The sequence below is a fragment of the Equus przewalskii genome, chromosome 4, assembly GCF_037783145.1.
Source record: "Equus przewalskii isolate Varuska chromosome 4, EquPr2, whole genome shotgun sequence".
Classification (NCBI taxonomy): Eukaryota; Metazoa; Chordata; class Mammalia; order Perissodactyla; family Equidae; genus Equus; species Equus przewalskii.
In genome coordinates, this window is record NC_091834.1 from 12989336 (window position 1) to 12999719 (window position 10384).

A 10384-nucleotide genomic window follows, 5' to 3' on the forward strand; every position below is an offset into this window, starting at 1 on the left:
GGAGATTTCTCAAAAAGTTAAAAATAGAAATACCCTATGACCCAGCCATCCCATTACTGGGTATCTATCCTAAGAACCTGATATCAGATATCTCAAGAGTCCGTTGCACCCCTATGTTCATTGCAGCATTATTTACAATAGCCAAGACGTGGAACCAGCCTACATGCCCAGAAACTAATGATTGGATAAAGAAGATGTGGTATATATACACAATGGAATACTACTCAGCCATAAAAAAAGACGAAATTGGCCCATTCACAACAATGTGGATGGACCTCGAGGGTATTATGTTAAGCGAAATAAGTCAGTCAGAGAAAGACGAACTCTATATGACTCCACTCATAGGTGGAAATTAGTATATTGAGAAGGAGATCTGATTGGTGGTTACCAGGGAAAAGGGGGGGTGGGGGGAGGGTACGGAGGGGGAAGTGGTGTACCCACAACATGACTAACAAAAATGTACAACTGAAATCTCACAAGGTTGTAATCTATCATAACATTAATAAAAAAAAAAATAATACATTTTCTTAATTGCCTAAAATTCCAAATCTCGCTAATATTCCAAATATCTACATGGTCTTTTCAGGCTTTAAAAAAAAGACCAAAGGATAGACAGCTAGGAGAGGATGGAAGAGGAGCAGAGAAAGGTATAGAGAGATGACAGTAAAGGGAGATAGAGAAAAACTGGCCACATTCACGTGTGAGACGTGCCAGCTGGTTGTGACAACTGCTCTCCACGGAGACTGTCTGCAAACCATGTTTAACACAAATGCCTGTGACTCATAGTACCTTTCACTGTGATCTCTTCCATACCTCAAAGGCTGTTTGACTTGTCCTTTCCTATCATCGATTCATACGCTATGATTCATTGTCATCTACCATTCATTGCAACTACTTTGGAATGACTGTTTTTCCTACAAGTCTCTTTCCCATAAACTCAAACATTTTTATCCTGTTTCCCCAGATGTGTTAGTGTGTATTTTCCCAAATTTGATCCAGTTGTTGTATTTTCCCTCCATTTCTTCCCACAGACTAAGGATTACAAAGCCTTCCTATGTAAGACTTGCTAGTCATGTCTTTGATAAGCCATAGACTAACGGCATTAGTCAGGAAGCATTAAGTTTCAAGTCGTAGAAATCTAACTCCAACTCAATCAAGCCCAAAAAGTACTTTATTTGCTTTATTATCACATACCAAGGAAGGACAGGGGGATATCTGGAGACAGTGGAACAGGAATCTTGACACAGCCGCTCCTCTGCCCCTCTCTGGTTAGGCCTCTTTGCCATGTGAGGAACACAAAGAAAGTGGTGCTGTTGTTGTATACTCACAGGTTGGCCAGCAGAGAGGAAAAGGATCTTCAACCTGCAACCAGAGTGGAAAATTCTGGCGATGGGTTTCCATTGGCTTACCTTGGGTTGCACGCCCACTCTGGACATGAGGAGATGGGGCCCTGGGGTGGGAATGAAAGATTGTTAGCTAGAAACTCATAGATGGAAGATGAGAGGAGAATGCTATCAGATAAAGAGAGGAGAGACATATATAGCTATATCTTTAACACATTCTGGAAGGATTCTGGTCAACACTTCTCTTAAAAGATTCCTTGGGGCCTGCCCAGTGGTGTGGTGAAGTTTGCGCATTCTGCTTCAGCAGCCTGGGGTTTGCGAGCCCAGAGCCCTGGCGGAAACCCATATACCTCTCATCCAGCCATGCTGTGGCAGTGTCCCACACACAAAATAGAGGAAGATTGGCATGGGTGTTGGCTCAGCAACAATCTTCCTCAAGCAAAAAGAGGAGGATTGACAATGGATGTTAGTTCAGGGTCAATCTTCCTCATAAAAAAGAAAAAAAAAGATTCCTTAATCATCTAGGACCATGAACTCCAGGGTATTTTCTCAAGCCATAAAAATGGCATTATTCCACCAAGAGGGCTTGCCTTATAATCCTGTTAATATATTTGCAAAAAGAGAGGCCCCAATACTTTGAGTCATCTAACACATTACTAGTGGAGAAGAAACTAGAAATGATAAGCCCTAGAAATTAGGCAGGAGAGTCAAGGCTGTCATGCAGTGTGCCTTTTACTGCCCCAAACCAAGAGATACTCAAATACAAGAGGGAGGGAGGGGGAGAGAAAGAAGAAAGAAACTCTCGGAATTATCTTGGTATGAATTCCTTTTGACCAGAAAATAAGCAATCATCCATGCAAGGGCTGAGATTAACTACATATTTTTTAAATGTTCAAACCAGAATTTTCTTACTAATTTAGAAGTAATTTAAAAATCAACATGTAAGTATTAAGTTAGCAAAATGACCACTTATATTACTTAACCTGGCTCTCCCAGCGTACAAAAGCACTGGTGAGCGTTATTTATATATTCTGCCACGTCCGCTGTTGAAGTAGATGGTGGATAGAAATAGCACTGGGTTGAAACTCAAAAACTTAAGGTTGAAATACAAGTCTATCATGGACTAACTATATAATCTCTCAGTCATTGCATCAGTTTAAGTCTCAATTTTTTAATCTATGAAGAATGTTTGGCTCCATCCTTGTAGAGCTAGCTTCTTATCATTTAAGTTTCAGGCTAAAACATCCCTGCTCTGAGATGCTTTCCTTGACCTTGACCGTGACCTTCCAAGATCTCTATCTCACAGCCACCTATTTGAATTCTCTGAATAGTTCTTAAGACTTTCATTTTTTTCCTTTATTTAATTGCTCATTATCTCGCCATTCTTTTATTGCCTGCCACCCCTCGTGGAACACGAGCTTCACAAGGGCAAAGAACTTATCTACCTTGTTTGCTAGTGTATTGCCAGTGCCTGGCACAAAATAGGCACTTAATACGCAGTTGATGGACAAAGGAATCAATATGAAAGGGACTCCTATTGGCAGCCCTGCCAGCTTTCAAGGGCTCTTGTGAGGATCAGAAAGAGGAAATGGATGCGACCATGGTTTTTGCGCAATAGAACACTCTGCAAATGGAAGATTTTATTACTCTAGTTTTCTTTTCCACACATCTCTACTATAACTAGATGAACTATTTTCTTATCTACTAACTTATACATATGGAAAATAAGACAGCTGTCCAATTTTCTGAGGCAATTTCACTTAGAAAAAAAATACGGCCATTCCCGCAATGATGAGAGTACATTCTGACAAATGCATCATTAGGGGATTTCATCACTTTATGAACATCAGCACGTACTCACACAAGCCTAGATGGTATAGCCTACTGCACGCCTAGGCTATACGGTGTAGCCTATTGCTCCTGGGCTACAAACCTGTACAGCATGCTACTGTACTGAATACTGTAGGCAATTGTAACACACTGGTAAGTATTTGGGAATCTATCAAAACATAGAAAAGTTATGGTAAAAATATGGTGTAAAAGATAAGAAGTGGTACTCCTGCATAGGGCACTTATGTGAAAGGAGCTTGCAGGACTCGACGTTGTTCTGGGTGAGTCAGTGAGTGAGTGATGAGTGAGTGTGAAGCCCAAGGGCATTACTGGACACTACTGTAGACGTTACAAACACCGTACACTTAGGTTACACTACATTTAGAAAAAAAACTTTTCATTCTTCAACTATAAATTAACCTTAGCTTACCGTAACATTTTACTTTATAAACTTTTTGATTTTTCTAAACTTTTGACTTTTTTGTAATAACAGCTTACAATATAAATTGTACAGCTGCACGAAAATATTTCCTTTCTTTACACGTTTATTCTATGAGCTTTTTCCTATTTTTAAAATTTTTCGTTCTTTTTACTTTTTACGCTTTTTAGGTAAAAACTAAGACACAAACACACATGCTAGCCTAGGCCTACACAGGGTCAGGATCACCAATATCAGTGTCTTCCACCTCCACATCTTGTCCCACTGGGTCTTCAGAAGCAATAACACACAGAGTTGTCATCTCCTATGACAACAGTGCCTTCTTCTGGAATACCTCCTGAAGGGCCTGCCCGAGGCTCCTCTTGAGGAGGTGTCACTCTTTTCAGAAATATGTCCCTGGTGGTTTGCGTGGTTTGTTTCTTTTTTTCGTCATAGATTTGCTCGTAAGCGGATAACGCACCATGAACATTCCTCTATCAATGAAAAGCTTTCGGTGTTGGGATCCATGTTTTCAAACTTTTTAAGAAGCCTGTTGAAGTCAGTAAGAGCTTCAGCTAAACCCTTCAATATGAATTTTCTTGGGGTTCTTCTTTTTCTTCTCCTGCAGTTTTCTTTTCTCTTGCCTCTTCTTCAGCTATGTGACGTAGTTAAGACTGTTACCGTGTCATTAGGCAATAGGAATTTTTCAGTTCCGTTATAATCTTGGGACCACCGTCATATATGTAGTCTATCATTGACCACAACATCATTATGCGGTGCATGACTGTAAAAGAAAACAAAATGAAATTCACAAATACAATTATGGCAGAGTCTGTGCCTTTGTGAATTAAGGTTTCTTAGCAAGAGTTAGTTGAGATATCTCTATTTGTCTCAGTAGTCAATGGAACTTCAGGAATTCAATGTTTTCCCACAGCATTCCATAAGAGGTCACCACGAAAAGAGGAGCAAAGAATAGCGTGCCGGTATGTGTGCATGTAGATCCTTAAAGTTTTCTCTCACGTCCTGACTGTCTTACTCAATGGACTGAGTAAGTAGGTGGTCAGACCTAATCTGATGATGCAATTCTGGCCTCTGTGGTCTTTTTCAAAGTAGGCTATACAAAGTCCTACCTCTTTCTTAAGGCTTCATGATTTATCAGCCATGGAATAAATAGCAGGCTGGAGCCTTGCTCAACATGTTGGTGCCTTTGCCTGAATTCTTTAGCTGTTGAATCACTTGCTTTTCCTACTGGAAGTTGATGACTTGGATCACTTTGAGATGTCAGTGCGGAATCTTGTAAATCCACACAGCTTCCTGAATATAATGAAAACATAGCAGTTAAGACTATGAGCTTTGGAGTCAGCCAGACCTGCGTCAGAAACTCAGCTCCTTCACCTATGAGCTCTGTAACTCTGGCCAAGCTCTTTACTTCTCTGAGTCTCAGCTTCTTCAGCTTTAAATGGAGTGATAATGTCAACTAACTTATAGAATTCTTGTTAGGATTCATGAAGGAAATGCATACAAAGCCCTTCCCACAGTGCCTAGAACATCATATGTGCTTAATTATTGTTAACTGTTATATCACAAATAAAGAAATATAGAACTATCTATGCTATAATTATAGGCTAAGAGAAAAAAATAGACTCCTATAAAGTATACCCTTTAGTATCCAGAATGCATGTTGGAATGACAGTTGCTACTTGAATGAAAGGTAGTTTTTTAAAAATCCTTTTCTTGTTGAGTATTGTTCTCAAGAGTATGGGTTTAATGCTCTGGTGAATGAACAATAATTAGATATATAATTTTTAATTCTATTATATGCGTAATAATCATAACATATATTTTTTAATTTATAAAGTGATCATGGCCACTTTATAAAGGACACTGAAATCAGGAATGAGTCCTTAGTTCTCCATCTGTCCTCGGATAAGTCATGTAGTGTTCACAAGCCTCATTTTACTCTTTGCGATATGCAGAGATAAGATTAGGTCATCAATTCCCAGAAGGAATTCTCCAGAACATTAGTTCTGCTGGATGATGCGTAGTGTTTAATGGGCAAATTATGTTTGGAAAACCTCAGAGAACAGGTGTTTTTACCACAGGATTTCCCAGATGCTTTAGGCTCTAATTTCCCCAGGGGGGTGTAGTTTTCTATATTTCCCAAACATGATTGATTAGAGATTATTTTTCTATTGTTGAGCATATTGTGAGACAAGAATTCTGAGAAACATTTTATGAAATGCAAGCCTAGATAATGCCCAACATCCCTTCCAGCTCTAAATTCTAAAGCTCTGATTCACTTTTTCCTTCTCCTGGCCTAGCCTGGACTTTGCCAGAACCGTGCTACTGGCCTTCTCCTCCTTGCCCTGTCACCAAGACTCAAGCTGCTAGACATTGCTATGATCATCCCGCACTTTCCACCCCACTTCATAGGATAGAAACTTGTATGGCTCGTCGTCAGCACATCAATCAGCGCGTGGCGATCACTGCATCAGTCAACATGCTGACGGCAGGTGTGGAGAGATGAGACCACTGCCTGCAGTGGAAGAGCGGAAATGGTGGGCTCAGGGCCCCCCTGAGGACTCTCTCTTACCACGTGTCTGCGGGGATGGATTCCCAGGTAACACTGCGCTCTTTCCTTGAGGACTCTGGGTGCAGTCAGAAAGGAAGGAACTGAGCCATGTTATTCACCTCGATGGGCGCTTCCCTACTTTTGTCACATCATGGCCCATTTAGAAAATGATCCTCTTTCTGTGGGATGCTGAGGATGCTTGCAGCCTGGACTGAGAGATCGGATTAAATAGAACACAAAGAAGGCTGTTTAATGTTCAGTGTTTAAGCTGAGGAAGAACTTAACCAAAGCATTTCAGTGTAATGGGGCTGTAGCTTCAGGAATCTGAGAGTCAGAGATTTTTTTCTAAGATGGGAGATAGTAAAGGATATTTGTTTGATGCTAGGAGTGACCCCTGACAATAGCAGAGAGAGAGGGGACAACCCGATGAGCAGAGTCACTGAGATGCTGAGAGGAGTCCAGCCTCAGGGCAGCAGTGGACTCTGCCTTGGAGGAGGGTCATGCCTGCACCCAAACACGAGGCAGAAGGAGAAGATGGGTCCAGGGGCAGGTGGGTTTGTGTTTGGGTGACAGAAAAACAAGGGGTATTCCCATTGCTGTTGGCTGGCTTCAGTTTTCTCAATGAAGTGCAATGAGTGGGCACGATCTGAGAGCACGGGTGAGAGCAGCAAGGTAAATGCTCAATGAATATCCACTATTGTCACCATCATTGTTTTCCTTATTGTCTGACTTTGTCCTTAACTGTGCATGTGGTGGTACCCATTCCCAAACCTCTAACGAAACGGCCATCACGAACCTCCTGACCGCCGGCCTCATTCCCATCCTCCTCGCCCCTCTCCAGTATGGCTGACCAACCTCATGCGGAACTTTCCTCTTCGCTTTGGGTACTCACTTCTCCTGGTTTACCTCCTCCCCCTCAATTCCTTGTTGTCCCTCCTTCCTTTTCTAAGACAACATTCTTAGCCTTTACGAGTTCCTTTGGCTTCCCTTCCTTTCCCGTCTTTTCCTTCCCTTCTGCCCTTCTCTCTCTCTCTCCTCAAAAATTTGTATTTATTTCAGAGATATTTTTCACTTTTCCAGCTAGATTTCTCATCCTTGGGCAAATGCACTTATGCACTAATTTTTCCCCTAAATTCTAATAGAATCTCTGACAGCTAGTTGCTTTCTAGATGCCTACCCATCATCTCAAATTCAATGTGTTCTGAAACAAATGTATCACCTTTCTACCCAGACCAGCTTCCTTCTAAACTCTCCTCTTTGTCTTATCAAGCCGTAGCGCTCCCAGTCAACCAGCCTGGAATGCTTGAAGTCATTTTTTTAGTTTTCATCCTTGTCTCCCTCATTCAATCATCAATCTCGTTTAATCTTTTCCTTGAAAATAGTCCTAGAATTTATCTGGAAAGAAGTTCCTCTCTCATTACCTCTGTGTTCATTTCCTATAGCTACTAGAACAAATTTTCACAAACTTAGTGGCTTAAAACAACAAATGTACTGTCTTTGTGTTTTAGAGGTCAGAAGCCTGAAAATGAGCGTGTTAGAAAGGCTGCGTTCCTTCTGGAGGCTCTAGGCAGGGGTGTCCATTTCCTTGTCTTCCAGCATCTAGAGGCTACCTGTATTCTTTGACTCATAACCTCTTCCTCCATCTTCAAACCCAGCAATAAAGTATCCAAAGCATCTTCAAATCTCTCCTCTCTCTCTCTCTCTCTCTCCCCTCTTCTTCCATCATTACATCTCTGACTCTGACCCTTCTGCCTTTCTCTTTCCTCTATAAGGACTTTGTGACTACATTGAGCCCACCTAGATAATCCAGGATAATGTCCTCATCTCAAAATCTTTAGTTTAATCACATCTGGAAAATCTCCTTTGCCGTGTAAGGTAACACATCCTCAGCTTCCGAGAATTAGGACAAGAACACTCTGGGGAGCCATTTTTCTGTCTACCGCAACCTCTGTTCTGGTTTAGACCTATATGAATTCCCGTATGTACCATAGCCATTTAACTAGTTGTCAATGATCTCACCCATTCAAATCTCTTTCATGCAGTCTTTAAGAAAAATGCTGTTGCCGCCAAATAAAATTCTGAATTTTTAATATGGGGTTCAAAGCTTTGATTGCCCTTAGCCTTTTCAACCTGGACTCCCATGGTTCCCCCATGCTCTCCAGTAAAACCAGTCTCTTCACAACTTGAGTCTCCCTAACCTCATGCCTTGTTTTATTCTCCACTTCCTCAGAGGACATTTATTCTCCATGTGAGTGTGGGCTAAGTGGGGTAAATGTTGAAGATATGCAAGACCGTGGGAGGTCCCAGGTCCCAGGTTCACATAACGTAGTGGCTTGTTGTCACTGATGTGTTGTATCAGGAAAAAAAGATGCAATTACTGCCTACTTAGAAAAGTCTCTTTGCTCATGCCCACGTCTCAAAATCCAACCGTTCCTTAAAAGTACAGTTGCAAGGTCCTCCTTGAAGAAGCATTTTCATCCAGCCAGCCAGAATTATTTTTTTGTTTTCCAAATTCCTAGAGCGTTTTCTGTCTATACAGGAGTTTCCTCAACAAGCGAGGTGTCGGCATTTGGGGAGGGAAAAAATTTCCTTTTGCCCAACTGTCCCACACAGTGGAGACATTTAGCATCCCTAACCCCTGCCCACCCACCCTAGTAGCACCTGCCAGTCATTGTGGAAACCCAAATCACCCACATTTCCAAATGTCCTCTAAAAGCAAGGCTGCCTGCTGTTGGGAACCACTGTCTACATCATCCACTTATCTATCAGCACTCACAATCTTTGACCCCTACTACACTGTTAGTCCTGACCCTAAAGGGTGGGGTTACGTACTTTTGAATATCCTAAACTATGACTCAAACAAAGCTTCCTCTACAACAGGAATCGAAAGCTGAATGAATTATAATATCCCAATATGTTGTAGTAGAAAAAGCGCTGGATTTACAGCACTAAGAAAGTTACTAGTCCTCTTTGAGTGGCTGATTCATCATCTGTAAAATGGGAGGATAATAGGACCACACCTGCCCAGAACCTTCCACAGTACCTAATCCAACCTGTATGCACGACACATTCTAGGGTGCTTCACTTCCTTCCCTCCTTCCCTTTTTCCTTTATGTCCTTTCACATCATATAAACAAATTTTCTTTTCTCACCATTAAACTGGAGAAGAGAGGCAAATGGACATGCAAGTCCTGTTCGTATATCATCCACAGGACCCAAATGATGGATTCTGAATAGTTTTTCCTTTGTACCAGGCATAGTATTTCAAGCTGATGCCTCAGGAGGATTTCTTTCTTCTAAACGAAATTAGTGACATCAATCGCCTCTTCAAAAAACTAAAATTTTTACTCTACTGAGTTAGGCAAATTAGAGCTTAAGGTTGTTAATAAACACTTAGTTCCCATGAAAGGAACATGTGTGTTATTTATATGAGTCACTGACACTATGGGGGAAACGAGCCAGAAAGGCAAGGAAAGCCACACTTCTATGACACATTCCAAGGGGTGGGAAACTCAGTAGGTTAGGATGAATGATGCCCATGACCGGAAATTGTCTGACAACATTCATCCCAGATGGGGACTTCTTTCTGGTACACTCAATAACCACATCTTCTGATCTTGATGTCATAGACAGTCAAGGAAAGTGCCCTGGGACACAGTTCCCATGATCTGAAATCTCAGATTTCTGAAACAGATGGATGAATGGGCAGGGCGCTGGGGGGATGACAGAGGATGGGCTGTGCAGTCATGCAAGTGTCAAGATGAGGTGGAGCTGACACCCCTATGCTTCTTTGTCTCAGGAAAAATTCTCTTGGGAGGCCATACTAGATTTTCTGATAGGACATTCAGCTGGGAAGAAACAATAGTCCCCTTAACCCTCCTAATAACCCAGACCGGAAATGATTACTACCTCCATATTACAGATGAGGACAATTATAGTTCAGAGAAGTTAAGTAACTTGCACAAGTTTATAAAGCTAAGATGTGGAGACTTGAAAGCCTTGAAGCCTTGCTTATTCTGTGTCATTCTCTTTCAACATTCTGTTCATGATGAAAATGGTCCCCAAAGCCGTCCTTGCCAAACTTACAAGTAGGTTATAAATTAGAGCACAGAAATAACAATGAAGAACCAGCGTTTCTGCCATAAGTGGACTCTGCAAAGATATCTCCAGAATACAACCAGAGTTCCTCCAAGTTCTACCTTGATGCAAAATATGTTTTAG

At 41.5% G+C, this 10384-nt stretch overlaps 1 long non-coding RNA gene across 1 annotated transcript; it reads right to left on the reverse strand.

Moving 5' to 3' along the window:
• Nucleotides 1-1153: 1153 nt before the first annotated feature.
• LOC139082764 (uncharacterized) lies at nucleotides 1154-8745 on the reverse strand. The gene is made up of 3 exons (XR_011538977.1): nucleotides 6185-8745; nucleotides 3947-4375; nucleotides 1154-1362 (listed from the first exon to the last, which is right to left on the reverse strand). It is a non-coding gene; the product is annotated as an uncharacterized lncRNA (long non-coding RNA).
• Nucleotides 8746-10384: the final 1639 nt, after the last annotated feature.